The 25454-nt window shown below is 51.1% G+C and overlaps 1 protein-coding gene across 3 annotated transcripts in view; it reads right to left on the reverse strand.

The window, feature by feature from the left end:
* Positions 1-25454, reverse strand: part of ZNF423 (zinc finger protein 423) — a 359366-nt gene that overhangs the window by 245023 nt on the left and 88889 nt on the right. The window contains exon 1 of one of the 3 annotated variants that reach the window (XM_032255647.1): positions 883-887. The exons of the other annotated variants lie outside the window; for them this stretch is intronic. The gene's annotated coding sequence lies outside the window, so the exon portion shown is untranslated. Of the gene's footprint in view, positions 1-882; positions 888-25454 lie in introns of those variants that run through there. 3 annotated transcript variants of the gene reach the window in all.

Consider the following 25454-nt stretch of genomic DNA (forward strand, 5'->3'; position numbering starts at 1 on the left):
TGCCCGCAGAGAAGAGCGCTCTCCTCCATGAATACTCTCTCAAGCGGGCCCCGGGAGGGGTGTGGCCAGGGCTGGGCAAGGAGCCCACACATCCCAATTCCACACCCGGCTTGTGCATCCATTGCTGGCCCCAAATTCCACGAGGCAGCCATTATTGATCTTCAGGTTTAAAATATTTGCAGTGCAGGCAGCGGGGTAACATTTAACACTCAGCCTAAAGGGTCCCCTTGGCAGCAGAGCTCTAGGCAAATATTTTAACACATAATTTGCTGCCCAAGTTCGGCTTCTTAAATAAGGAAGCAACTTCTGGAAGGCTGTCTGGGGAGCTCCGGTGTCCCCGTTAGTGCCCATGGCTCTGTGGACAGAATTTCAAGCCAAGGCCCGCTGGAAACACTGAACCTGACCTCAGCTGCATTGCACAAGCCTCACTGCGCTGCTCCATCCTGGCTGGCCATGAGGGATTGGAAACAGGACAACCCTCTGCAAAGGTCCAGGAAATGACTAGAACCTTCCAGAGAACATATCTTCAGTTGTCAGGAAATCTAGAACCTAAAGGATTAGCAGTGTGATGGCAATCACCCCCTTCAGGCCAGACCTTCCAATTCATTCGTATCCTTCATCTCATGACCCCTGACCGTCCTAAGGGAAATGTTACCACCAAGCCTATTTTACAGAGGGCAAAACTGAGGCTCCGAAGGCTTAGACTGTCCCCTCAGTCACTCAGATAACCAGTGGAGAGAAGCTCTCAACTCCAGTTCCCCCACCACCACCACACAAATTACACAAATGAGTGTACAGGCAAATGGGGTGTGGAGGGAACGCACAGAAGCCCATGCAGGGAAGGGACTCAACTCCTCTAGATGGTCAGCAGTGCAAACACACCTGCTGCTTTCTTTTTTAAGAAGGAAATCCATGGCTCATGCCTGTAATCCCAGCACTTTGGGAGGCCGAAGTGGGTGAATCATTTGAGGTCACAAGTTCGAGACCAGCATGGCCAACATAATAAAACCCCGTCTCTACTAAAAATAAAAAAATTTTAAAAATTAGCTGGGCATGATGGCTCATGCCTGTAATCCCAGCTACTCAGGAGACTGAGGCAGGAGAATAATTTGAACCCAGGAGGCACAGGTTGCAGTGACCAAGATCGCACCACTGCACTCCAGCCTGGGTGACAGAGTAAGACTCTGTCTAAAAAAAAAAAAAGAGAGAGAGAGAAAAAAAAAAAAGAGGAAAATCTACCATTCTATATAAAATTTCTGGATTTCTAAAAGTCAGTTGACTTTAAGTTTTAAGAAACACAGTACGGGGCCAGGCGCGGTGGCTCACACCTGTAATCCCAGCACTTTGGGAGCCGAGGCGGGTAGATCATGAGGTCAGGAGTTCGAGACTAATCTGGTCAACATAGTGAAACCCCGTCTCTACTAAAAATACAAAAAATTAGCCAGTGTGGTGGTGTGCACCTGAAATCCCAGCTACTCGGGAGGCTGAGGCAGGAGAATTGCATGAACCCGGGAGGCGGAGGTTGCAGTGAGCCAAGACTGCACCATTGCACTACAGCCCAGGTGACAGTGCGAGACTCCGTCTCAAAAAAAAGAAAATAGTATGGGCTAAACAATACTCCTTGGAGGGCTAGTGCAGCCTGGGGCTTCCCACTGAGGGTCTCTGCTATGGACTGTGTCCAGCAAGAGCCCCCCAGAGTCCCTAGGGCACAGGGTCATCTGCTTATTCCTCACCAGACAGAGGGGTCCCTGAGCAGTGACAACAGTGTCTCTTCTTTAGAGATTTAGGACCTGAGTTCAAGTCCATTTTTGTGCAAGACCTTGGTTGCTTGTACTTCTGAGACTTTCCTCACCCAGAAAATGAGGATGGTATTCATGTTGTAAGATGGTACTCCCTATGGGGCCACCTTCAGGGTGACCTCACTCCAGGTGTCTGCTCCCTAGGCCCTGGTCAGCAGTGAGCTCCCTAAATGCTAGAACCACATCAGACACATATCCTCCACATCTTCAATCAGTCAATAAACATTTACTGAGCACCTACTATGTGCCAGCCCCTGTTCTAGATGCAAACACATGAAAAAACCATGCACAGCTCCGTGACAGGAGAGGCTGACATTTGGTCACAAGTACCTTGTTTTTTACGGGTGTTCCACAAACGCAGTAATGAATGACTCTAGCCTCCCTGCAGGGCTCAGATATTAAACACAATCCGGGAAGGTAAAGAAAGATGGCAGCTTCCCCACCTCACAGACATGTGCACTCGGCTCTCAACTATAGTGGGTCAGGCATGAGTGCAAAGGAAAGAAGGCAGATGAGAGGGAGGGAAAAAGCGGAGAGGGAAGCAGGGGGAGAACCACAGACACCCCCTGCAAGAAAAAACAAATCTATTTTTCCAGCAAGTAGTTAACGGTGTCCCTCTTCCAAGCCTTACAATCTTAATAAAACTGATCTCGCCGCGTGCAGTAATGAAGAGCAGTTGGACAAAGCCACCCTGGAACCATGAAAATTGTGCACTGTTACCTCCTCGTGACCTCCTGAGGCAGTGACCATTCTGCCCTCTCCTTGCTGTCATGCTTTATCTCTGGGAAGGGGGAGATGGGGAGAGCAGGGCCGGCAGTGGACAGAGGAGGGAGGATGGTTGGGCAGCATAGGGAGCTCGATAAATCCAGCTAATTTGTGGCCAGTGCCAGTGCCTGACACTCCTAATTGCTCTCAGTCCTGGAGCAGAACTCAAGGCGAGGATGCTGGGGTGCAGATCACCCCCCTTGTGGCTGCAGAAGGAGGATCCCGGTTAGGGGAAGAAAAGCAGGGAGAGGAGGGATTTGTACCCCTAAAAACTGAACCAGTAGCCAGGCTAATGGAGTTTGGCTCAGGGGCAAGGATAAACAGAGGCGGTGTGGACGGAAAGCTCAGAGCCCAGGGGCCACGCATGATCACTGTGCATTCCGGGCAAGGCGTGCCCTCTCTGGGCCTCAGCTGCGCCATCTGAAAATTAAGGCATGAACCACAGAGAAGCAATTTTTAAAACCATGCACTTTAGCAGTTCAACACTGTGCCAGGGGCAGGCCTGAGGGCAGAACTCCAAGGCAACACTTCCACACCCAGGGAGCCCTGCTGCTGCCTGCCTTCCACGCCAGGATCCCACAGCAGCGATTTGCAGAAAGAGCCTCACTGTCAAAGTAGAAAGTGTGCAAAAGTTCACCCGGCCAACTCCTCAACTCCTCCTCGCCGTCCAGGCCTCAGTTCAGTGAATCTGCACCCCCACAGGATCAGGCTCCACTGTGAGCTCTGGGAGCAAGCTGGGCACCCTCCCTCCCCACTTATCACAGCAGTCTCGTGATTGTATTTGCAGGATATGCAACCTCTAGACAGGCAGGTCCGCATCAGTTCTGTTCACTCTTGCTTCCTCCCCACCCCTCACCCTCAGCACCGTGTAGGGCCTGGTACACAGCAGGTGATTAATAGGATGTGTTGAAGAAGCAGTCTGGAAGGGCCCTTCCCACTCTGACATTTAAAGATCTAGCCACAGGTCTGTATCTCCTGGAAGGGATGAGACATCAGGAATGAAGCCCTAAGCAGGCCTCTGGTCCCGCCTGCTGCACCGGGACACAGGAGGCTCAGGGACTCCCCAGACTGGCTCCAGAGTCTCTACTGTAACCCAAAAGCCAGCAGCTCTTTTCCCACCAATGACCCTCCCACCAACAAGCCTCTGGATGGACCTGGAGGGCCAGGGGAGCCCCCTCTCCCTCCAGTCACAGTGCAGAGGCTCCGCAAAAAGCCTTTAAAAATTAACCAGTTGCCAGGCATGGAGACAGCCTGGCGCACAGCCATGTTCCAGGGAATACGGAAGTGGCGCCTGGAGAAAAGGGAGCAGGCCTTGTGGAGTGGCTTTCCAGAGCTGTCCCACCCAGGGAGTAGCACACGCAGATTCCAAGGAGCCGCTCCCAGCAAACCTCCATCTAGGCACCCACTTCCCGGAGGAGGGCGGCAGCCTCAGCCCACCTCCAAGGACCCACGTGAGCATCAGGCTCCTCCAGGTGACCCAGGGGGTCCCCTCACCACTTAACTTCATCCACTTGCTCAGGTCTGCCGTCTTTCTGCTGACTTCCCCTCAGTCCCCAGGAGGGTGTTTGGAGCCCCACAAGTGGGCTATAAGACATTCCTGGATGTCTCCAGAAACCCAGATTCTAGAAGCAGGCCACAGAACAAAGCCAATGGCCTGGGAAGCATGACACATCCGCCATAGAGGTCCGAGATGCCTCGAACACAGGCGGCCAGGCGGGGTGTCCCCACACTCAGCACACGCGGCCAGGCGGGGTGTCCCCACACTCAGCACACACACGGCCAGGCGGGGTGTCACCAGGCCCAGCACACACACGGCCAGGCAGGGTGTCACCACACTCAGCACACACACGGCCGGGCGGGGTATCCCCACACTCAGCACACACACGGCCGGGTGGGGTATCCCCACACTCAGCACACACACGGCCGGGCGGGGTATCCCCACACTCAGCACACACACGGCCGGGCGGGGTATCCCCATACTCGGCACACACACGGCCGGGCGGGGTATCCCCACACTCAGCACACACGCAGCCAGATAGGGTGTCACCACACTCAGCACACTCGAGGCTAGGCGGGGTGTCCCCACACTCAGCACATATGCCGTCAGGTGGGTGTCCCCATGCTCAGCACACAGGTGGCCAGGCAGGGTGTCCCCAGCTTGGGGTCAGGGTTTTGATGGGGGACTACACTCAGACTCCCCAGCCAATGACAGCAAGGCCTGCTTGATGGCCCAGGACCCCTGGATTCACATTCCTAGGCAAAGAAACGCAGAGACATGGGGGGATTAGCCACAGGCTAAAGGTCAAGTGGGCCGCGCCAAGGAAACTTCCAGACCCACCCCAGGGGCCTGGCTGCCTCTGCCTGATGGCCAATATCGATGTGATCTATATGCACACGCACACCCCACACCCCACTCACCACCCCCAGGCTCCTCCTCAAACCGTCACTTAACTTGGATTTCAAACTGCTGGTGATGTTCTTTAGTCAACATGAAGCAGAAACCTTTTATTAAATGCTGCTAATTTTTTATTGATCACACTGTGAATCTTTTCATTTTCCATTACCGCAAATGTCTCCTATCAGGGCTCCACGATTGGGCTTCTTTCTTCATTCTCGAGTAACTTGTCACTTTTAATCAGTTTTCCGTTTCGGTCTGGCTCAAAAATTAGAAAGTGGGCTCTTTGTATCATTATTGCTTTTGTTTAAAAAAAAAAAAAAGTTTCCATGCAGGAAAGGTTATTATACTCAGAATAAATATACATGAATCAAATTCAAATGAAATTCCTCCCTGGCTCTAACCAATTTTAGCATTAGCTTTTATAATTTTTTTAGGTTTATTTTCACGGAAAGACTGTTCATAATTATTGCTCGTGCTCTCCCAAAACACTTATGTTACTAAAGTGCGAAATGTCTTCTAATACAAAGACAGATCTCTGGGAAGTAATTACAGAAATGCATTCAGGGGCAATAATTCTATATTAGCTGTCAGCAGCAGACATCCTCTGAAAGGCACTTGTTATGAAGGAATTATTTGTGCTACTATTGAAGGCATGGCAGGCAAGCCCAAACTGAAAGACTGAATCCGATCAGAAACATGGGCTCCCTCATCAAGGGTCAAATTAAGTTTAAATCATTACCTTGAAGCCCAGCAAACTCGTACCTGACTGTCTATTGTGAAGACGTTTTTGAGGCGCACTCGAGCGCGACGTGGTCTTCCCGTTCACAGCGTGGTGCAATTACCCTTCGTCTCAAAAGGATTCTGCCATGAGCTTGTCACAATAGGGAGAGAGGAGGTGGCAGGGTGTCTATTAAATGCTAACTCGTGTCACCAAACAGAATTTTCAAGAATTATAAATTGCCGAGATGCCTTGCCGCTGACCCCCTTGCGTTAAAAAGAGCCCAGAATATTATCGGGAAAGTGCAAGAATTTGCATCAAAGGCAGGAAAGGACTCTCTATGGGGAGCCCACGGGGATGGAGCTAAGAGGACCGGACCCAATGAACTATCTCCTCAGTCCATAGAAGGTCCAACCGGGATCTGCAACACACCAGCTTCCTCAGGACAGAGAAATACCGTAAAATGAGGACAGGTTGGGGGGGATCTGAGGAGGTGTGAATTTCATCTGAGTGTTGTCCCTAACTCTTGGCATGACCTCAGGCCAGTCAATTCCTCTCCCTGAGCCTCAGTTTCCCCATCTGTAACAACATCCTACATCAACTCTGCATGGAGGGCATTCCCTAAGTGGAATGCAATGTTGGCCCTTGCTATTCAGGTTCAGTTTTCCCACCTGTAAGAGGACAGGATTGATTTCAGGCACTGTTAAAGGAACCACCGGGCCAATGGGTGTAGGAAGAAAGCGTGAGATAAATAGCAGAGCATATTCCTGGGCTCAGACGTCTCAGGGGATCTGCTTAAACTCAAGCCTCAGTTTCCCCACCTCAAAAGAGGACAACCTAAAGGTCATGGCCTGGGATTGTCCTTATCAATCAGAGTGAAGCACAAACCCAGGCTTCTTTTATCTGCTCACCACTGTTATTTCCAAAAAGACAGGGTACTTTCTTTTTTTTTTTTTTTTTTTTTTTTTGAGATGGAGTGTCGTTCTGTCACCAGGCTGGAGTGCAGTGGCCGGGTCTCAGCTCACTGCAACCTCTGCCTCCTGGGTTCAAGAGATTCTCCTACCTCAGCCTCCGAGTAGCTGGGACTACAGGCACCCACCACACACCCAGCTAATTTTTCCTTTTTTAGTAGAGATGGGGTTTCACCATGCTGGCCAGGTGGGTCTCGAATTCCTGACCTCAGGTGAACCACCCGCTTCAGCCTCCCAAAGTGGTGTGATTATAGGCATGAATCACCGCACCCAGCCAAAACTGGGCGCTTTCTAAGACATCTCAGGGCAAGAAGCAAAAGAACTACTTCCTCCTAACAGCTGGGGCCCGTCTACCCCGAGCAGCGCCCCACGGTGCCCAGCAGTGCTCAGCCGTTGTGGCACCCCTGCCCGCAGCCTCCTTACCTTCCACCCCAACCTCCAAGCTCAGCCCATGACCCAAGTGGGGCCACTAAGAAAGACACAATCCGGAGACATGCTAGAATCACTGGGAAAGAAGGTCCTTAAAGTGGGCAGAGCACAGCTGGCAGGTAGAGATGGGGGACAGCAGTTTGAGCCGTGCCCTTCGACTCAGTCACTGCACAGAGGCTTACATCCTAGAAAACTCCTGTTTGTGAAATTCTGCCATGAGAATATCCGCTGCAGAATGATTTGCAATCCTCAGAAAAATTAGCATCTACATCTCCATGAACAGCAGATCAATAGATAGATTGTGGTACATTTACAGAGTGGACAGCACAGTAATTAAAATTAATGAAACAGCTACATGTATCAACACAGATTAATCTTCCAAACATAATGTTGAGAGAGGGAAAAAAGCAAGTCACTAAAGATAAACTGTACATATGGTAACCTATGGCATCCATATTGTTTTAAAACATGTATGCCAATAGTATTTAAATATCATTTATATACATTTCCAGAAGCAAAATATACAGGGAAATGCCAAGCCCTAGCGAGGCAGGAAGAGGAAGGCACTTTGGTGCTCAGCTGGGTGAATAATTCCTTAAGCTAAAGGTACATCCTGGACGGTCATTATTCTCTTTTGTTCATCTGATATATTTCATTAAAAAAAAAAAAAACACTGTTACTGAGTCACTAAAATTTTTCAGATGATAATATTTTAGATGAAGAAGGCACTGAAGAAAGGACCCAATCTAATCCAGCGCGTTCTCAGAATCTGTGACCCAAGAGATTGTCCCTAGGGCACAAGGCAAGTTAGTGGCAGAATCAGGGTTAGTGCCCAGCCTTGTGCTCCTTCCTCCCTCCAGTGTGGAGGAACCTAGCCCTGGTTAGGGGTTGGGATTGAAAAAAATTATACCAAGGTGCACAGCGGCTTTCACTTGTAGTCCCAGCTACTTGGGAGGCTGAGGCAGGAGGATCACCCAGGAATTCAAGGCCAGCCTGGGCAATAAATGAGACCTTGTATCAGGGCAGGAACTTCTATCTGTTCACTGTGGAATCCCCAGCACCTAGAACAGCGCCTGGCACACAGTAGGTGCAAAATAACTCCTTGTTGAATGGATGAATGGATGTAGACTGAGATGATTAAAGTCATGAACATCATTCCTTAAAGCAGACTTTCCTGGGCAAGCCCCCTAGCTGGACAACACCAAGTTAGTCATTTTTAAGTAAATGCAGATTTTCTACCATTGAGTTTCAAAAGAAAATCACTTCTTGCCAATTTTCTGACCCTCCTGTGGGTAGGCTGAGATTGTGAGTCATGGCTGAGCCTGGAAAACCACCTTTGGGGAGATGAGAGTGGAAAAACGCCTAATTCAAGGAAGAGCCAGGTACTGCCTAAAACGCATCATGGCCCCCTTCCAGGAGCGCACATTGAATGGAAAAAATTACTCCAACTCTCTCCGTCGGACAGCATCTGCCGGCTGGCCGACCAAAGGAGCTGGTTGCTAAGACCGCACCGTGTGACGTCGCCTGATCACTTACCACATGCAAGACCTGGCCAAGTTCAGAGTTCAGAACAGTGTCTGGATATCTCTCCAGCAAAGCCCCTTTTCCGTGTAGGGATGGGAGGACGGGAAAGTATCTTGATGGGTACCCACCTGTGACGCCCCTGCCCTAGGACAGAGGTACTGCTACAGCTGGGGAAACTGAGGCCCAGAGGGGGGAAGGTCACTGCTAGAGAATGGTAGAACAGGGGTTCCAACCTCCAAGAGACCAGTTCTCCTTCTGAGCGTGGAGGTGCCTCCTGGAATACCAGGTTCTGAGCCCCTCTGTGTACAAACCTCTTGAGCAGAAAGAGGCGACCACAGGCTGCAGCTTTTCCACACGGACAATGTGGTTTTCGTGGAGCCCAGGGGCTACCGTCCCATCTCCATGGCAATAAATAAAGAGCTGAGGAAGGTGGCAAAACAGCACAGGAGGGTAACAATCTCCTCTCAAGCACAGGCACCACCCCACTGGGCATATGGCAGCACGAAGCCTCACCAGAGACAGGAGCCCCAGAAGTGAGGTCCCATGGGAGCCCTGGGCTAAGCCAGGAATGACCCAGGCCCCTCGCCCCCCAGAAACGCCCATGCCGGGAGCCCTGCCCACACTTGCAACAAGCATTGCAGGTCCTGACCTCCACAGGGATGCAGGGCGTGCATTCAGCCAGCCTGTGGTCTCACCCGCTTTCTCCCCAGAACTGCCTCTGTGTTCCTGAGTATCTTTCTTTCCCAGAAAAAATGAAACTTTACTGTTATTTCTGATTACAAAGATAACTGCGACTGACATCAAAGATACAAGCCATACAGAAAAGTATAAAGAAAAATAGTGAAAATCACCTGAAACCTCAGCACCAGAGCTTGGGGCTGTGACCACTTTGATGCGCGCGGTCCCGCACAACCTCTCCAGTGTTTACGGACATGCGCAGTGATCACCATGTGCGAATGGGATCCTGCACCGCACGCTGATTTGTAACCTTTCTACACTTCCTTCCAATGGACCCTGGGTCGTGGTCATCTCTTCCAGGGATCGTTTTCAGAGTCTGCCTTCAAAGCTTCGTCTGAAGGGAAATCACACGGTCCACAACTCCTAGCGAAATGTGAACGGGCCCCAGTACTGAACTGGGGAGGGGTGGGGGAGCGATTTCTATCTTAGAAAGGGTTTCTTTGCTTTGCAAATGGGTTCACCCTGGGAGTCTTCGCATTAAGGAGATTCTCCCTTCCGCACACGCATGTGTCTCTGGAGGTGCAGTTCAGGAGGCCAACTGTGTCTGCATTGCTACCATCCACTCCAGCGACATCCCAGTCCATCCGTGCAGATGGAAAGGGCCACGTGGTGGAGAGTCCAGGCTGACCTTGAAGGGAAAGCAGCCATCAGCCCGTGACCTTGCAGAATAGCCCGTCTCTGGCTGTCACTCACATGTGCGCAGGCTACTGCAAGCTCACCTATCATGCTCCTGCTCAGGGTGAATCACATGGGGGCCACTTCCTTGCACCCAATAATCTGAGGGGAAGTTTAGGAAATTCCTACTCTGGGAATTCTAAATAGGCGGCTTCCTCTCCTCTTTCTCCTCCACCAATACCCCTTCCTCGGCACAAAATTTGGTGGCTTCCTGGGTTTTGTCACTAACATTTAAATGTGGAGCCCCAAGCTCTCCAGGGGCCCAGTTGGGGGTTTCCAAGAAGTTTTTGCATTCGGGTGTCCTGGGGGAGCCCAGGTGGGGGAAGTGGGCTGGATGTTTCTGGGAATCGGACTCCTCTGGGAGGTACCTTCCTCTCTCTCTGCCAACTGCCAGTGCTGAGTCACAGAAGATGTGTCGGCCAGACACAGGAGGAGGGCCAAGGCCCCCAGAGCCAGGCGGACGCTCCTCTCCAGAAGAGAGGCGCAGGAGCATTCAAGGCCATCTGTGTGCTCAGAAAACACTCACAGAGACCCAGCAACATGCCAGGCGCTGTCCTAGGACAAAGCTGGGAATGAGGCAGACGGATCCTCTCAGGGAGTTTACCCTCTAGTGGGGAAAAAGACAGAAGATGCAGAAATAGAGAAACAAAATCATTTCTGTGAGTGATCAGAGTACCCAAGGAAATAAAAAAGGTGACGTGACACGGGCTAGAAGAGGCCAGCTCCAGCTGGGGTGGTGAGGGACGGAGAACCTCCCTGGGAGACAGCGTAGGCCAAGCTGCAGGGAACCAGACGGCGATGGCGACAGTGATGAGGAGCAGCGAGCACAAAGGGACCTGAGGCATGCAGCATCGGGCACTCCAAGAACCGAGCAGAGGCCAGTGTGTCTACAGCACAGAGCAGAGAAACCAAGGCCCGACGGCAGGAAAAGGCCGGAGGAGGGCCCAGGACATGCCATCAAATCCTGAAATCAGAAGGTGCTGGGAGAGAGAGCCCCTCAAGTGGCCCAGAGTCAGTGCACACAACTCCATTCAAGGCACACATGGGAACTCCAGAGTGAAGATAGACTGTGGGTGCTCAAGTCACACCCAAGACTGTTTGAGAAACTCCGTATTTTAAAATAATTCAACTTGGTCAAATCTTTTATTTTTGCTGTGTTTGTATGAGACAGGGTCTCACTCTGCTACCCAGGCTGGAGTGCAGTGGTACTATCACAGCTCATTGCAGCCTCCAACTCCTGGGCTCCAGTGATCCTCCCACCTCAGCCTCCCCAGCATCACCACACTTGGCTAGTTTTTAAAAAAATTTGTTGTAGAGATGAAGTGTTACTATGTTGCCCAAGCTGGTCTCCAACTCCTGGCCACCAGAAATTCAAGATTAGTCTGGCCAACATGGTAAAACCCCGTCTCTACTAAAAATACAAAAATTAGCCTGGCGTGGTGACATGCGCCTGTAGCCCCAGCTACTTGGGAGAGTGCGGCAGGAAATCACTTGAACCCGGGAGGCAGAGATTGCAGTGAGCCAAGATCGTGCCACTGCACTCCATTCTGGGCAGTGGAGTAAGACTCTGTCTCAGAACAGAATCATAGCAATCAGAAAATCTCAGAGGGGGATAAATGCAAGGCAAGTATTGAAATAAAGGTGACAGGAGATTGGGCGCAGTGGCTCACACCTGTAATCCTACCACTTTGGAGGCTGAGGTGAGAGGATTGCTTGAGCCCAGGAGTTCAAGACCAGCCTGAGCAACATGGCAAGACCCTGTCTACAAAATAAAAAAGAAAAAAAAATTAGCCAGGTGTGGTGATGCGCACCCGTGGTCCCAGCTACTTGAAAGGCTAAATAAAGCAAGAGAGCTGCTTGATCCCAGGAGTTGGAGGCTGCAGTGAGCTGTGACTGCACCACTGCACTCCAGCCTTGGCAGCAGAGTAACACCCTATCTCAAAAAGACAAACAAAAAACGTGATAGGATATAGGAACTGTTGAAAAAGCCAACTTCAGCTCTGCCTGTCAAAAAAGGCCTCTCTGGGGAACGGGTATTTGAGCAAACACTTGAATTGCACAAAGAACCCAGGCATTTGACCATGTACAGTGGCTCATGCCTGTAATCCCAGCAGTTTGGGAGGCCAAGGTGGATGGATCACCCGAGGTCAGGAGTTCAAGACCAGCCTGGCCAACGTGGCGAAACCCTGTGTCTCCTAAAAGTACAAAAATTAGCCAGGTGTGATGGCACGCACCTGTAATCCCAGCTACTCAGGAGGCTGAGGCAGGAGAATCGATTGAACCTGGGAGGCAGAGGTTGCAGTGAGCCAAAATCGCACCATTGCAGTCCAGCCTGAGTGACAAGAGCAAGACTCGGTCTAAAAGAAGAAAGAGAGAGAGAAAGAGAGAGAGAGGAAGAAAGGAAGGAAGGAAGGAAGGAAGGAAGGAAGGAAGGAAGGAAGGAAGGAAGGAAGGAAGGCAGGCCGGCTGCCCGGCCGGCCCAAGGCCAGGTCAGGTGGGGTTTTATAAAGACAGGCGAGAAGCTGGCTTTAGTAACTCCATCTAACCCACTGCCCCCATCTAACCCGCGCTCTCTCCGCCCACTATTGTTTTGCATAGCACTCATCATCACACTTATCAGTTGTGTCCTGCATGCAACCCCGGGTAAGCTCCACGAGGGCAGGAAATCTCCATCCAGGGTCATTGATTAATCCCCAATGCCAAGCATAGTGCCTGGCCCAGAAGAGATTCTCAATAATGTTTGTTTAATTAAGTAATTATTGGCACTCAGTAAGTGCTCAGTAAAAGTGATCATCAGGGCTGCTGCTGGGGATCAAGCTGTTTTGGAACGAGGTGGCACTCCCATCCCTGGAGGCATCCAAGCAGGGCCTAGAAGAACACGTGCTGGGAACCGTCAGCACCAGAAGAGGCTTCCAGGTCCTCTTCGGCTGTGAAGGCTATCAGGTCTGCCCTACACCCAGTGCGAGGGATGGGGCCGAGCTTGGGCTGCAGCTGCGGGAACAGACAGGGCTGGACAGTGTGAGCAGCCGGAGCACAGCAGCACCAAGCCAGAGCACAGCAGCACCAGGCCGGGGCACAGCAGCACCAAGCTGGAGAAGCCGCCTGCATTTCCCAATCACTAGAGATGTATTAGCACCTCCAAGTGCAGCCTCCTACACTGCTTAATGAGGAACGCAATCATTATGGGGGGCTTGGGGTTCTGGGGTCGGAAGGAAAGAAAAATTTTTTTGCCGACATTGTGTACAGAGTGCCAGGCAGAATGGACTTAAATCCTCCCTCAAAGGGCCCCCTGGGCAGGGCACTTCCTGCAGACAATTGGAACTTGGCCTGTAGGGTTCGACTTCCTTTGTGTTAACTAATTTCTGACTCGGGGTTTTCAGCTATTTATTTCTAGAACAATACACTCACTGCAACAGTCCGCTGGTGCAGCCATCTTCCTCAGTGGCAGCGCCACACTGTCCCTGGCTTTCCCCCTCGGCAGGAGGGGAGGGAGGTGTGCAAAGCCAGGGAAGAGAAGTGGCTGGAAGCAGTCAAGCCCTGTCCCCCGACAAGTGCAAGTCTCATTTTCAGCTCTCTGGAGCCAGAATGCAAGTGAGGGGTTTCAGAGCCCCTAGGATTTCTGGGCAGGCAAGTGACAATGCGGGGAGGGAAAGAAGGCGCAACCCCAAGAAGAAAACCTTCCTCCCTGGGTCATTAACCGAGCCCCCCTCCAAGCCTCCCGCCTCCTGCCCGCTTTCCCCGTTTCTGTAATTGTTTTCTAATCTGCTTGCCGCTTCCTGCTTCCTCCAAGCCACCTTAATTGGGAACTCTTGAGTTCACAAGGAAAGTTCCTCTCTGCTCTCTGAGGACACCTATCGAGGGTGAGCCAGCCTCTTCATCATAATTCTTACCAGACATGGCTAATAATGACCCTCTTTCACTAATGAAAAAAACACACACATGCACACATTGTGGCTGCGGTAATTAAGCCTGTGACGAGTTGAGTTGGAGGGAAATTAGATTTATTTACACGCTGTTCTGTTGCTGATGAGGTACGAGCTATCAGGAAGCTTTCTCATTAACCCTCATTTACAGGGTGTGCTCTTTTGTGCCTCTACGAACCCTCTGTAAATTGTAGTTGGTTAAAAAATAATAATAATTAGCCATTCTTAGAGTTTTCTCCTATAACTCTGTTAATCCTTGAGTTATACTACCCAGATGCTGACGGTAATAAAATGCCCAAAGGATTTCAGGTCTGAGCTGCAGCCATATCAACGCGTCCGCCAACAAGTGTTTCTGGAATGCCTGCCACCAGGAAGACCCTGTGCCAGGGACATTGTGGATCAAACGTGGAGTCAGCCGGGCGCGGTGGCTCACGCCTGTAATCCTAGCACTTTGGGAGGCCAAGGCAGGCGGATCACAAGGTAAGAGATCAAGACCATCCTGGCCAACATGGTAAAACCCCATCTCTACTAAAAATACAAAAATTAGCTGGGCATGGTGGCACGCACCAGTAGTCCCAGCTACTTGAGAGGCTGAGGCAGAAGAATTGCTTGAACCCAGGAGGCGGAGGTTGCAGTGAGCCGAGATCGTGCCACTGCACTCCAGCCTGGCACCTGGCGACAGAGCGAGACTCTATCTCAAATTTTTTAAAAAAAGTGTAGTCAGAAACGGCCCTGCCTCAGAGGAGATTATGAAATCTTCCCTCTGGAAAGGAACTGGGTGAATGACTGATTGAGGTAGAAAAAGAACGATGCAGGGGCCAGACTGAAAGCCAGGCCGAGTTTAAGGTTTCAGAAGAAGAAATAGGGAGCCACTGAAGGTTTGTGAGTGAGGGAGAGGAGGTAAATGCAGTGTTTAAACAAAATTAGGTGAGAGCCCACAGAGATGACTGGAAGGTTTCAAAGTCAAGGGTTTTCAGAACGGACTTGCTGTCCACTGTTGATCGCCTCCTTTGAGTATAGAAAGAGGCCTAAGAGGCCATGCTGTGGCTATGACACATAGGTCTGGGGCTTGGTGTGCAAATCCTGGGAGCAGCCTGCATTAGCCCAGGCCGCCTATCACCCCTGGGGTCTGAGAGGCTGTGAGTGCGTGGCCCACCACCATCTTAATGACAGCTCTCTCTTTGGAGGGACTGTCATTTCACTAAACACACATACAGACACTAAAATGCTTCCCAATTTCAGAAATATTAGGCAATGACAAAATATGCGTCTTAGAATGAAAACAACACGATCATCAAACGCTTGGAAAGCAGCCTTTTGGAAGGCCGGTCACCGCCACAGTGATACAGAATTGGGTCCCTCCCCTGAGTTCCAACACTGGCCAAGACAAGGAGCACCCGGGCTGCCAACGATGACTCCGTGGCACCTTTCAGGGATATCTTCCCACCAAATGCATGGCTCAAAAGGTCCCTGCCATCCTTTAAGCTTGGACCCAGGGAAGCTTCAAGTTGGAAAGGACCTCAGAGACTACCTCATCTGGCCCAGCTCTCACCTCCTAAAGGCCACCAGCGCCAGCTGGCACACCTGCATGGAAGGGAGGAGGTGACAACCATCACTACCTCCCAGGGCACACAGGCAAGAAGGCAGGGGTCATGGGTGGGCTGAGGAATAGGGGGAAATACGCATGTTGAGTTCAGACACTTGTGAGCACCCCTGAGGACAAGTCCATTGTGAGATGGGGGTGGGGAAGCCAGCATTCAGGGGAGCAGACAAGAGCAGGCCTCAGAGCCCCTGTCCACGTGGCTGCATAATTCTTTGTTTTCTTCTAGAGTGTGTGGCACTTTTAAAAGTCAAAGTCCTGCCAAAAGACAGAAATCCCACCCAACTATGGTGAGAAGTCCCATTCCATGTCACCAACATGCAACAGACAGCTGGCCTTGTGCTCAAGTGTTTTGTTTTTCTTATAAATTACTTGTCACAATGCACAATGACAGTTATTTCTTTTCCGTCACACTGTGCCTTGCTGGGATCGAATCCAACACTTCTGTGTCCTCCACACCAAAGACAAAAAATAGACTTTTAGTCAATGCTTCTTTATAAGGGCCAAGAATTTCCATTCTCATTTTCCCTGTGTTTCCACAGGTTCATGTACTATTGGAGATTCCACGGGTTCATGATGCTCTCCCCAACTCAGCTTAAAACTACATTGACATCTCCTGTAGTCTGAACTTCTAGCAAAGGGAGCCTTCAGGAATGAGTTCATATAACCACTCTCATGTTCCTGTGCAGAGAAGATTAAATGAATAAGGAGACCAACCCCTGCCCCCCAGTCCTACCAACAGCAAGGCTTGATGAACCACCTGCTTGAAGTAAGTTTCCAGGACACTAGGAGCACCTGCATAGTGAGGACTGCCACGCCCATGCCGAAGATGAACGCCGTTTCCCCAGCATTTGAAAATCACCATGGCCCTCTCCCATAGAACTCACCTATCGGTAACTTCTAAAATCATCACATCTCCACAAGCTATTGTAGACACTCAAACCAAGCCAGACACGTGACCACCTGCCTCCAGATCCCCCTTGGGTGAGGTGAGGAGCCCGGCTCAGCAGGAAATATGCCCCTATCACCAATTCCGATGAAGGATGGCCTCGAAGACAAACACCCCACGTGCCCCGGACAGCCCCAGCAGCTAACTCAGGTTTCCCTGCCATGGCAGGTTCAAGATTAATTTCCCCCAGTGTACTGAAGGGGAAAGAAACAATGACTCATGGCTCCTCCTCTCCTCTCCCCGCAGGCACATTAATCCCTCCCGCAGAGCCACCCTCGGCTCCTCCCCTCCACACCGTTGGTCCGGTCTGGCTGTGGTCACCCTGATTCAGAATTGCGGCACCTCCTCCCCAGGAGACTGTAAAACAACCCAGGCTTCTCCAGCCTCTCATCAGACTCCAAGTGGACACCTACTAAGTGGTAGGCACTTCCTGCCTCGCCTTCACCTGCCAAAGGTGGAAAATGGTTTACCCAGGAGCCTAAACACCAGAAGCTTCCAGATCAGGAATTGTTATAAAGGATTTTGTTTTTTCTGCCACCCAGGCTGAAGTGCAGTGGCACAATCTCGGCTCACTGCAACCTCCGCCCCTGGGAATCGATTCTCCTGCCTCAGCCTCCAGAGTAGCTGGGATTACAGGTGCCCGCAACCATGTCCAGCTAATTTTTTTATTTTTAGTAAAGACAGGATTTCGCCATGCTAGCCAGGCTGGTCTGGAACTCCTGGCCTCAAGTGATCCACCCACTTCCGCCTCCCATATTCCTTAAAGAATGGCAAGGGGTACACATGTGAGTGACAGAACTTTAAAGCAAAAGCAAGGGAGTGATCACCATAAAAGTCAAGCTAGCAGTTCTTTCTGGAAGAAAGGAGGATGGGGAACAAGGATAGGGTTTCAGAAGCAGCTTGCAAAGTACTATTTCTAGACCTGGGAAGTGGTTTCAATTGCGTTCACCTTACAAATATTCACTAAGTTCTGCTTTGTGGGTTTGAATAGATCTGTGTTTCATTTTGCAATAAAACCATTTTTTAAAAAATAATGAAAGGAAAGCTTGCTACCCCCTTGCCCAGAGGCAGTGCAACCCAAGAGCCAGCAAATGGCTGGAGGGTGACATCAAGCCAGCCCAGGGTCAGCTTACAGACCAGGTGCTACAGGCCCTAACAGACAACCCTGGCAGGACCACAGCAGGCTCAGGAGCAGCAGGTACTGATGAGAGTTCTCAGCCAGGGGTGCGCTTTGCAGGACAATGGCTGTTGTAAAGCATGGCACTCCTGCAAATCCAGACACACTGACCCTTCCTGCTTTTAACCACTGTGCCAGCTTAGAGTTAAGATCCCCAAGCTCTGGAAGTATTGTGAGTTTGGAATGTGTTGGGTGCCCAACATTCCAAGCGTGAAGTCCTTTTCTGTGTAATTCAAAAACCTCCTTCAGAGAGGTGGCCCTGTCTGCGCAGATGAGGCCAGGGTCCCTGCTGCACCTGCCCTTTGGCCCTGGTTCTCTTCAGAGAGATTTCAAGTTGTGGGTGTTCCCCTGGGCTATAGATCTGAGGGCCAGGATCACTTTGGACTTGCTTACACTGTAACCCCAGTGTCCAGTGTTTACCCAGTGAATGGATGGATGGAGGGGTGAATGAGTGGGTGGATGGATTGATGAATGGATGGATGGGTAGATGGGTGGATGGATGGGATGGGTGGGTGGATGTATGGGTGGATGGGTGAGTGGATGGATGGGTGGATGGGTGGGTGGATGGATTGATGAATGGATGGATGGATGGGTAGATAGATGGGTAGATGGGTGGATGAATGGGTGGATGGGTAGGTGGATGGATGGATGGGTGAATGGGTGGGTGGGTGGGTTGATGAATAGACAGATGGGTAGATGGGTGGATGTGTGGGTGGATGGGTGGGTGGATGTATGGGTGGATGGGTGGATGGATGGGTGGGTGGATGGATGGGTGGGTGGTTGGATAGGTGGGTGGGTGGGTGGATGGATGGGTGGGTGGTTGGATAGATGGGTGAAGGGTGGGTGGGTGGGTGGATGGATGGATGGATGGGTTGATGAATGGACAGATGGGCAGATGGGTGGATGAATGGGTGGATGGGTGGGTGGATGGATGGGTGGATGTGTGGGTGGATAGATGGGTGAATGGGTGGGTGGGTGGATGGGTTGATGGGTTGATGAGTGGATGGGTGGATAGTGGGTGGACGGATGGATAGATGGGTGGATGAATGGGTGGACGAGTGGGTGGATGGATGGGTGGATGGGTGGGTGGATGAATGGGTGTATGGGTGGGTGGATGGATGGGTGGATGGGTGGGTGGGTGGATGGGTGGATGGGTGGGTAGATGGATGGTTTAATGAATGGATGGATGGATGAACTAATGAATAAATTTGTCACCCTTCCACAAGAGCTTTCCTCTCTGGCATATACTCTAGGGGATCAGGAATCCTATCTGTCTTATTACCACGAACCCATCAGCACCTGAGTCAGGGCTCAGCACACAACAGGCCTCCCGTATATTTTTATAAATGAATGACTGAGAAAAAGCCAACTGTGCTGGGGACAGAGGATATGAAGATGATCAAGACAAGGTCCTGCCACCAGGGACCTCACCATTTATCCAGGAATGGAGAAACACATAGCAGACAAAGTGACGAGGGCAGGCGGCACAAGATGGAGGCACAGACTCAAACTGAGCAGAGAATGAGGGAGGGCTTCCCACAGGAGGGGGCGTGGACCTGACTCCTGAAGGAAAAGCCAGAAAGTCTCCCCCTGAGACTCAGGACAGCACCCCACAGGCGGTGGCTGGGGTCCCCTTCACCCCACTGACTCCTCCCCAGACCATCCAAGAGTCATCTCCCCAAATTCCCCCTGCTGTGCCATCACCACCACCTCCCTCCAACACACCCACATGCACACACACACATGCACACACACACGTGCACACACACACATGTGCACACACCCACACACACACGCGCGCGCATGCACACACACACATGTGCACACACCCACGCGCAAACACCCACGCGCGCGCGCGCACACACACACTCTCTGAGAAAGCCCTTTGCCTTCCAAACGCATGATCTGAGAGAGGTTCAGCCCAGGTCACTTGCCCACTCTGCGACCTGGGTCTCCCCAGCAGTAAAAGGAGATGATGACAGTGCCTTCCTCACAGGGCTGCTGGGAGTTAGACGTAAGAAACGATGAAGGGTCCTGCACAGCACTGGGCACCATCGCTGCCAACAGCTGCATTCTGATTGCCGTTGCTACAACTGAGGAGGCCACCCGACAGGGGCAAGCAAACCTGGCCTGTGCCAGGCTGCTCCCGCATCTCGGCAGGGCCTTCACCCTACACCCGGATCGGACCCCCAGCAAGCCTGCTCAAACGCAGCGACGTCTGGAAAGAAACCCAAGATTGTGCGTTCCTAACAGCTCCCGGTGAGGAGGACGACGCTGGTCCCAGGACCACACTCTGAGTAGCAAAGAGCCCAATGAAACTGGTTTCCTCACCTGCAAAACAGAAGCCATAAAAACCACCTCCCAGGGCTGCTGTGAAGAGTAAATGCAGCAATGTGTATGGGGGCCCTCCTGCACCCAGACAGGCACAGCGTGGGCGCTGAGAAAATAGCAGCTCCCTCCCCCATTTCCTCCCTCTTCTTCTCCCACTAACCAGCTAATTCTGAATACTGTTCACCTCTGCACACATACCCAAAGCACAGTAACAGTGTTCAAATAAAGCTTAAGAGGGAATACATACATAAATGAATCCTTTAAAAAGAGAGGGAGACAGAGAGAGGGTCTCCTTCAATTGCCCAGGCTGGAGCACAGTGGCACGATCACATCTCACTGCAGCAGCCTCCAACTCCTGGACTCAAGTGATCCTCCCACCTCAGCCTCCCAAGTAGCTAAGACTACAGGAGCATGGCCAGTTAATTTAAAAAAAAGAAAAAAACTGTAGAGAAGATGTCTCACTGTGTTGCCCACTACACTCATTACAGGTGTGAGCCACTGCACAAAGCCCAAATCCATATTTAAAGGCTGCTCAGTAAAGATGTTGAGGCCGAGCAGGCTGAACCTCCGTGCTTAGACACCTAGAGGAGCATCATGTTCAGAACTACCAGCCCTACTGGGAGAGGCCTGTGAATCATAATCCCCACACTAGGCTATATTAGGCATGGTGCAGGCCCCAGGTACTCTAGAAGGAAACCAGCCTCTGCAGATGGCCTACGCTCAGGCGGTGTCCACCTTTCCCCACGTCTTCCCTCATCTCTGGCTGCAGGAGCCCATGGCGCCCAGACAGACTGCCCCACTCAGAAGTCTGTGGCCAGCCCTTCGCAGGGCACAAAGACCCCGAGTGAGCTTCCCAACCCCCTGTGGGGCTGGTGAGGCAGGAACGACCATGTCTGTGTCTGGACAAGAGGACTAATGCTCACAGGGTCAAGCAATTTGATGAGATCAGGCCAGGAAGAAGAAAAGATGGGCATCCCGCACCTCATTCTAGAACAATTTCCCCAGCATAAGAAGGCCCGAGCCTTACTCTCCAAGTGCAGAGGGGAGGACTGGAGGGTTGGCAGCGGTCACTCAGGATGTGCAAGGACCCTCCAGACTCCCCCAGTACCTTCCACCCTCGGGAATGGCCTCTCTGGGGCCCTTTGAGTCATCTTCAACACCCCATCTGAAGGCTGGCTGGGCCCAGGCAACCAGCCCAACGCTTGGTCTTAGAGGATCTTATTCTAATAATTGAGGGGGTAATGAGCCAAGTAAAAAGCCCACAACCTCCACATCACTGAAATGAAAATGTTTAATCTCATCAGTTTCTTTTCCCATCCCTTTTGTGATCATAGCTCACTGCAGCCTCGGACTCCTGGGCTCAAGCGGTCCTCCCACTTCAGCCTCCTGAGTATCTGGGATTACAGGCATGTGTCACCAGGTCTGACTAATTGTTGGATTTTTAGTAGAGAGGGAGTCTTGCTATGTCACCCAGGCTAGTCTCAAACTCCTGGCCTCAAGCAAGCCTCCGTCCTCAGCCTTCCGAAGCACTGGGATTACAGGCATGAGCCACTATGCCCAGCATCCCTTTCTTATTCAGCTTACACTCAAAAATCTTAAGCAAACTAGGTGACACCGAGTATTTTTTGTTATTATTCTTTGTATTCTGGTTTTTGTTTTTTGTTTTTTTTTTTTTTTGAGACAGGGTCTCACTCTGTTGCCCAGGCTGCAGTGCAGTGGTGCAATCATGGCTCACGGCAGCCTCTACCTCCCAGGCTCAGATAATCCTCCCAGCTCAGCCTCCTGAGTAGATGGAACTGCAGATACATGCCACCACACCTGGCTGATTTTTGTATTTTTGCTAGAGGTGGGGTTTTGCCTTGCTGGACAGTAAGGTTTTACACAAATGAGCACACAAATCAAGATATGAGACATTCCCTACACCCCAGTAGGTTCCCACACGCCCCTCCGAAGGCAGTCACTTATGCGTCTCTATCCCAGACATCCACTCTGCTGCTCCCCAGCATGCAGGAACAGACGCATGCACCCCCTTCTCTGCTGAATCTGCTTCCTTTGCTCAACATAATGTCTACACGAGTCACCCGCAGTTGGGGGCAGCGGCTGGTTGTTCATTCTTATGGCTGTGTTCATAATTTTTGTTTGCCAAAGGGTCAGTTTCCACCCAATCCTGTTGTCCCATCCATGTCACCACAAACCAATAGAAGACCACAGATCAGATCAGCCAGTTCCTTCCTTCCTGGCATTTGCCGGGCAGCTGGTTTAAGGTTTAAAACATTTCCATCACCACGTCTGGCAACCAGACACCACTCAGCTGAGAGCTCCCTCTCTCCTCCGACGGCCCCTTGTCCAGAAAGTCTCACAGCTGAGGCAGCCTGCTGGCCCCAGGGACAGGAGGAGACAGGAAAGGGGCTGTGACCGTGAGTCACCCACTCCCACAACCAAACTGCAAGAGGAAGGAGGTCGATGTGCCCTTCTCAGGCCAAAGGGAGATGCATGTGGGGAAGATGGCAAGAGCCCCCAACCCCACAGACAACCCCTCACTCCCATGCCCTGCCACACAGGAGGGGAACCTGAGAGCCATTCCCAAACATGCAGCCTCTCATCGCTGGTCCCCTCCATCTGGGCCAGTGCAAGAGAAGACCACGCTGCACGGGGTCCCACTCACTCCACCAGCAGATAAGTCTTAAAAACGTGACGGTGTTTTCCACGGAAAGCAGTATGACCGTTCCTGAAAAAAAATAAAGCAACCCAATGTCCACCAACCGAGGAAAGGGTAAACACAGTGGACTATGATTCAGCCTTAAAATGGAAGGCAGGCTGGGACTGAGCTCACGAGGTCCTGCAGAGCCGAGGCTTAAATCCAAGGTCATGGCAAAACATCGAAGTTCATTGCCAGAACTGTGATGTTACAGAAAAGGACCGTGGAAGGTGCGTGCAAGACCCAACGCAGCATCGTGGTCTGAATGGGCTCACTGAGGACGTTCAGCATCAGTGGGAACGGGGGAAAGCTACAAGGCCTGCCGGCAGATCTACAGCATGGAGGTGGCTCCAAAGATCAACTTCTTGGTGGAAATGAACTGGCTGGATCCAGCAGGGCTGCCGAGGTCTGTGGACAGCATGCCCAGCATGAAACCTCCCTTGCACCTCTCTTTCTTTTTCTTTTCTTTTCTTTTCTTTTCTTTTTTTTTTTTTTTTTTTTTGAGATGGAGTCTTGCTCTGTCCCCCAGGCTAGAGTGCAATGGCGCGATCTCAGCTCACTGCAACCTCTGTCTCCTGGGTTCAAGCGATTCTCCTGCCTCAGCTCCCTCCAGTAGCTGGGACTACAGGCATGCACTACCACACCCAGCTAATTTTTTTTTTAATTTTACTTTTAGTAGAGACGGGGTTTCACCACGTTGGCCAGGGTGGTCTCAAGCTCCTGACCTCAAGTGATCTGCCCACCTCGTTCTCTCAAAGTGCTGGGATTACAGGCGTGAACCACCGCAGCCAGCTGAGTGCCTCCACCCCTTGTCTTCCTACAACCCCATTCTTGGTTCTCTTTCTCTACCATCACCTCAATCCAATGTATGCAAAGAGGCTGACACATAGAGGAGCAACCCCATGAGCTAGCAATGGGCCCTCTCTTTCATTAAGTGAAAGAAAAAACTGACTAGGACGGTGTTTGCCAAGGCCTGGGAAAAGGGCCATGAGGAGCTTGTGTATAATGGGAGCATCGCTTCATTCCGGGAAGATGAAAACGTTCTGGAGATGGATGGTGGTGGCGGCTGCGTGGAAAGGTGAATGTACTGTACTTAACGCCACTGAACTGGACATGCAAGTGGTCAAAATGAGAAATTTCCTGTGACATATATTTTACTACAATAAAAATGAATTTTCCTGGGCACAATGGCTCAGGACTGTAATTCCAGCACTTTGGGAGGTCAAGGCAGCAGGACTGCTTGAGCCCAGGAGTTTGAGATCAGCCTGGGCAACAGAGTGAGACCTCATCTCCACCCACAAAAAAAAATTTTTAATTGGCTGGACATGGTAGCATGTACCTGGAGTCCCAGCTACTTGGGAAGCTGAGGCAGGAGAATCACTTGAGCTGGGAAGTCAAGGCTGCAGTGAGCCATGATCACACCACTGCACTCCAGTCTGGACAACAGAATGAGACCTTGCCTCAAAAAATAAACAATTAAGTCAAAGAGAAAGGAGGAAACTCTGATATATGCTACAAATTGGATGAACCTTGAGGACATTATGCAAAGGGATACAAGCCAGGCGCAAAAAGACAAATATTACATGACGCCACTCACGTGAGGTCCTACCTGTGGTGGTCAAATTCATACAGACAGTAGAATAGTGGCTGTCAGGGCCTGGGGGGGGGGGGGGAGTTAGCGTTTAACGGGAATAGGGTTTCACCTGGGGAAATGAAAAGAACTCTGGAGATAGATGGTGGTGGCAGCTGCACAAGAATGTGAATGTGCCTGATTCTGCTGAACTGCGCACTTAAAATGGTTAAGACAGTAAATTTTAACTCATGTATTTTACCACAAATTTTAATGGAGGAAAACAGCAGAATTCTGAGAAAATGTACAGCAGGCAGATGTAAGAAAATTTAAAGCAGAAGTCAGGATATTAACATAGGACCAAATGCAATTCAAGGGAAGTATCATTCAATAAGACAAGGTAGCTTCGTATTTTTTAAGCAAAGGTTTGCAGCCCTAGCAAGCCTGAAGGAGGAGCCAGGCACAGAGGGTGAGGAATCTCCTGCCCAAGAAGTGACAGGAAGGCTTGTCTCCCTTCTCACACGCACTCCCAACATCGCTCCCAGGAAAGCCAGGTTTGTGGTGGGCAAGAAAACGTTCATGCTTCCGTCAGCTTGAGGGAGACCCAGTGCCACAGCAGTGAGAGACCCTTCTTAAGACATCCTCCCCACTGCTTTCAACAAGCCTGTGACCTTCAGAACAACCCGAGGCTCTGGGGGACTCCCAGTCCTTTGCCTTCTTATAAAACAAACTTTCAGACCCTGGAAGGCCCAGGAAACTCAGGCCTGAGCCTGAGCCTGAGCTGCAGGGAGGCTGCCAGCCTCCAACGGAGGCCCCATCTGAAACCAACAGGCAGATTCCCCACATCCCGGTAATAAAAGCAACCGCCCTAGCAGGGCAGACAGAGCTCGGATCCTCAGAGGCCAGGCTCATCACTGCAGTATCTTCTTTCTCACTTCCTGGCAGTGCTATGAACTGGGACCTCTGGTCCTATTTTACAGATAAGAAAACTGAGGCTCACAAGTCAAGTATTACGGTTAAAGTCCCAAGTAGGAGGTTCTGCGTGCAAACTTATGACCTGGTAGACTCCAGAACCCCAGAACCCAATTCTTTTTTTTTTTTTTTTTTAGAGCAGGGTCTCACTGTCACCCAAGCTGTGGTGCAGTGGTGTGAACACAGCTCACTCAATGCAGTCTTGAACTCCTGGGCT

This window comes from Sapajus apella, unplaced genomic scaffold, assembly GCF_009761245.1.
Source record: "Sapajus apella isolate SASKATOON/1434 unplaced genomic scaffold, GSC_monkey_1.0 scaffold90, whole genome shotgun sequence".
In the NCBI taxonomy this organism is placed as follows: domain Eukaryota; kingdom Metazoa; phylum Chordata; class Mammalia; order Primates; family Cebidae; genus Sapajus; species Sapajus apella.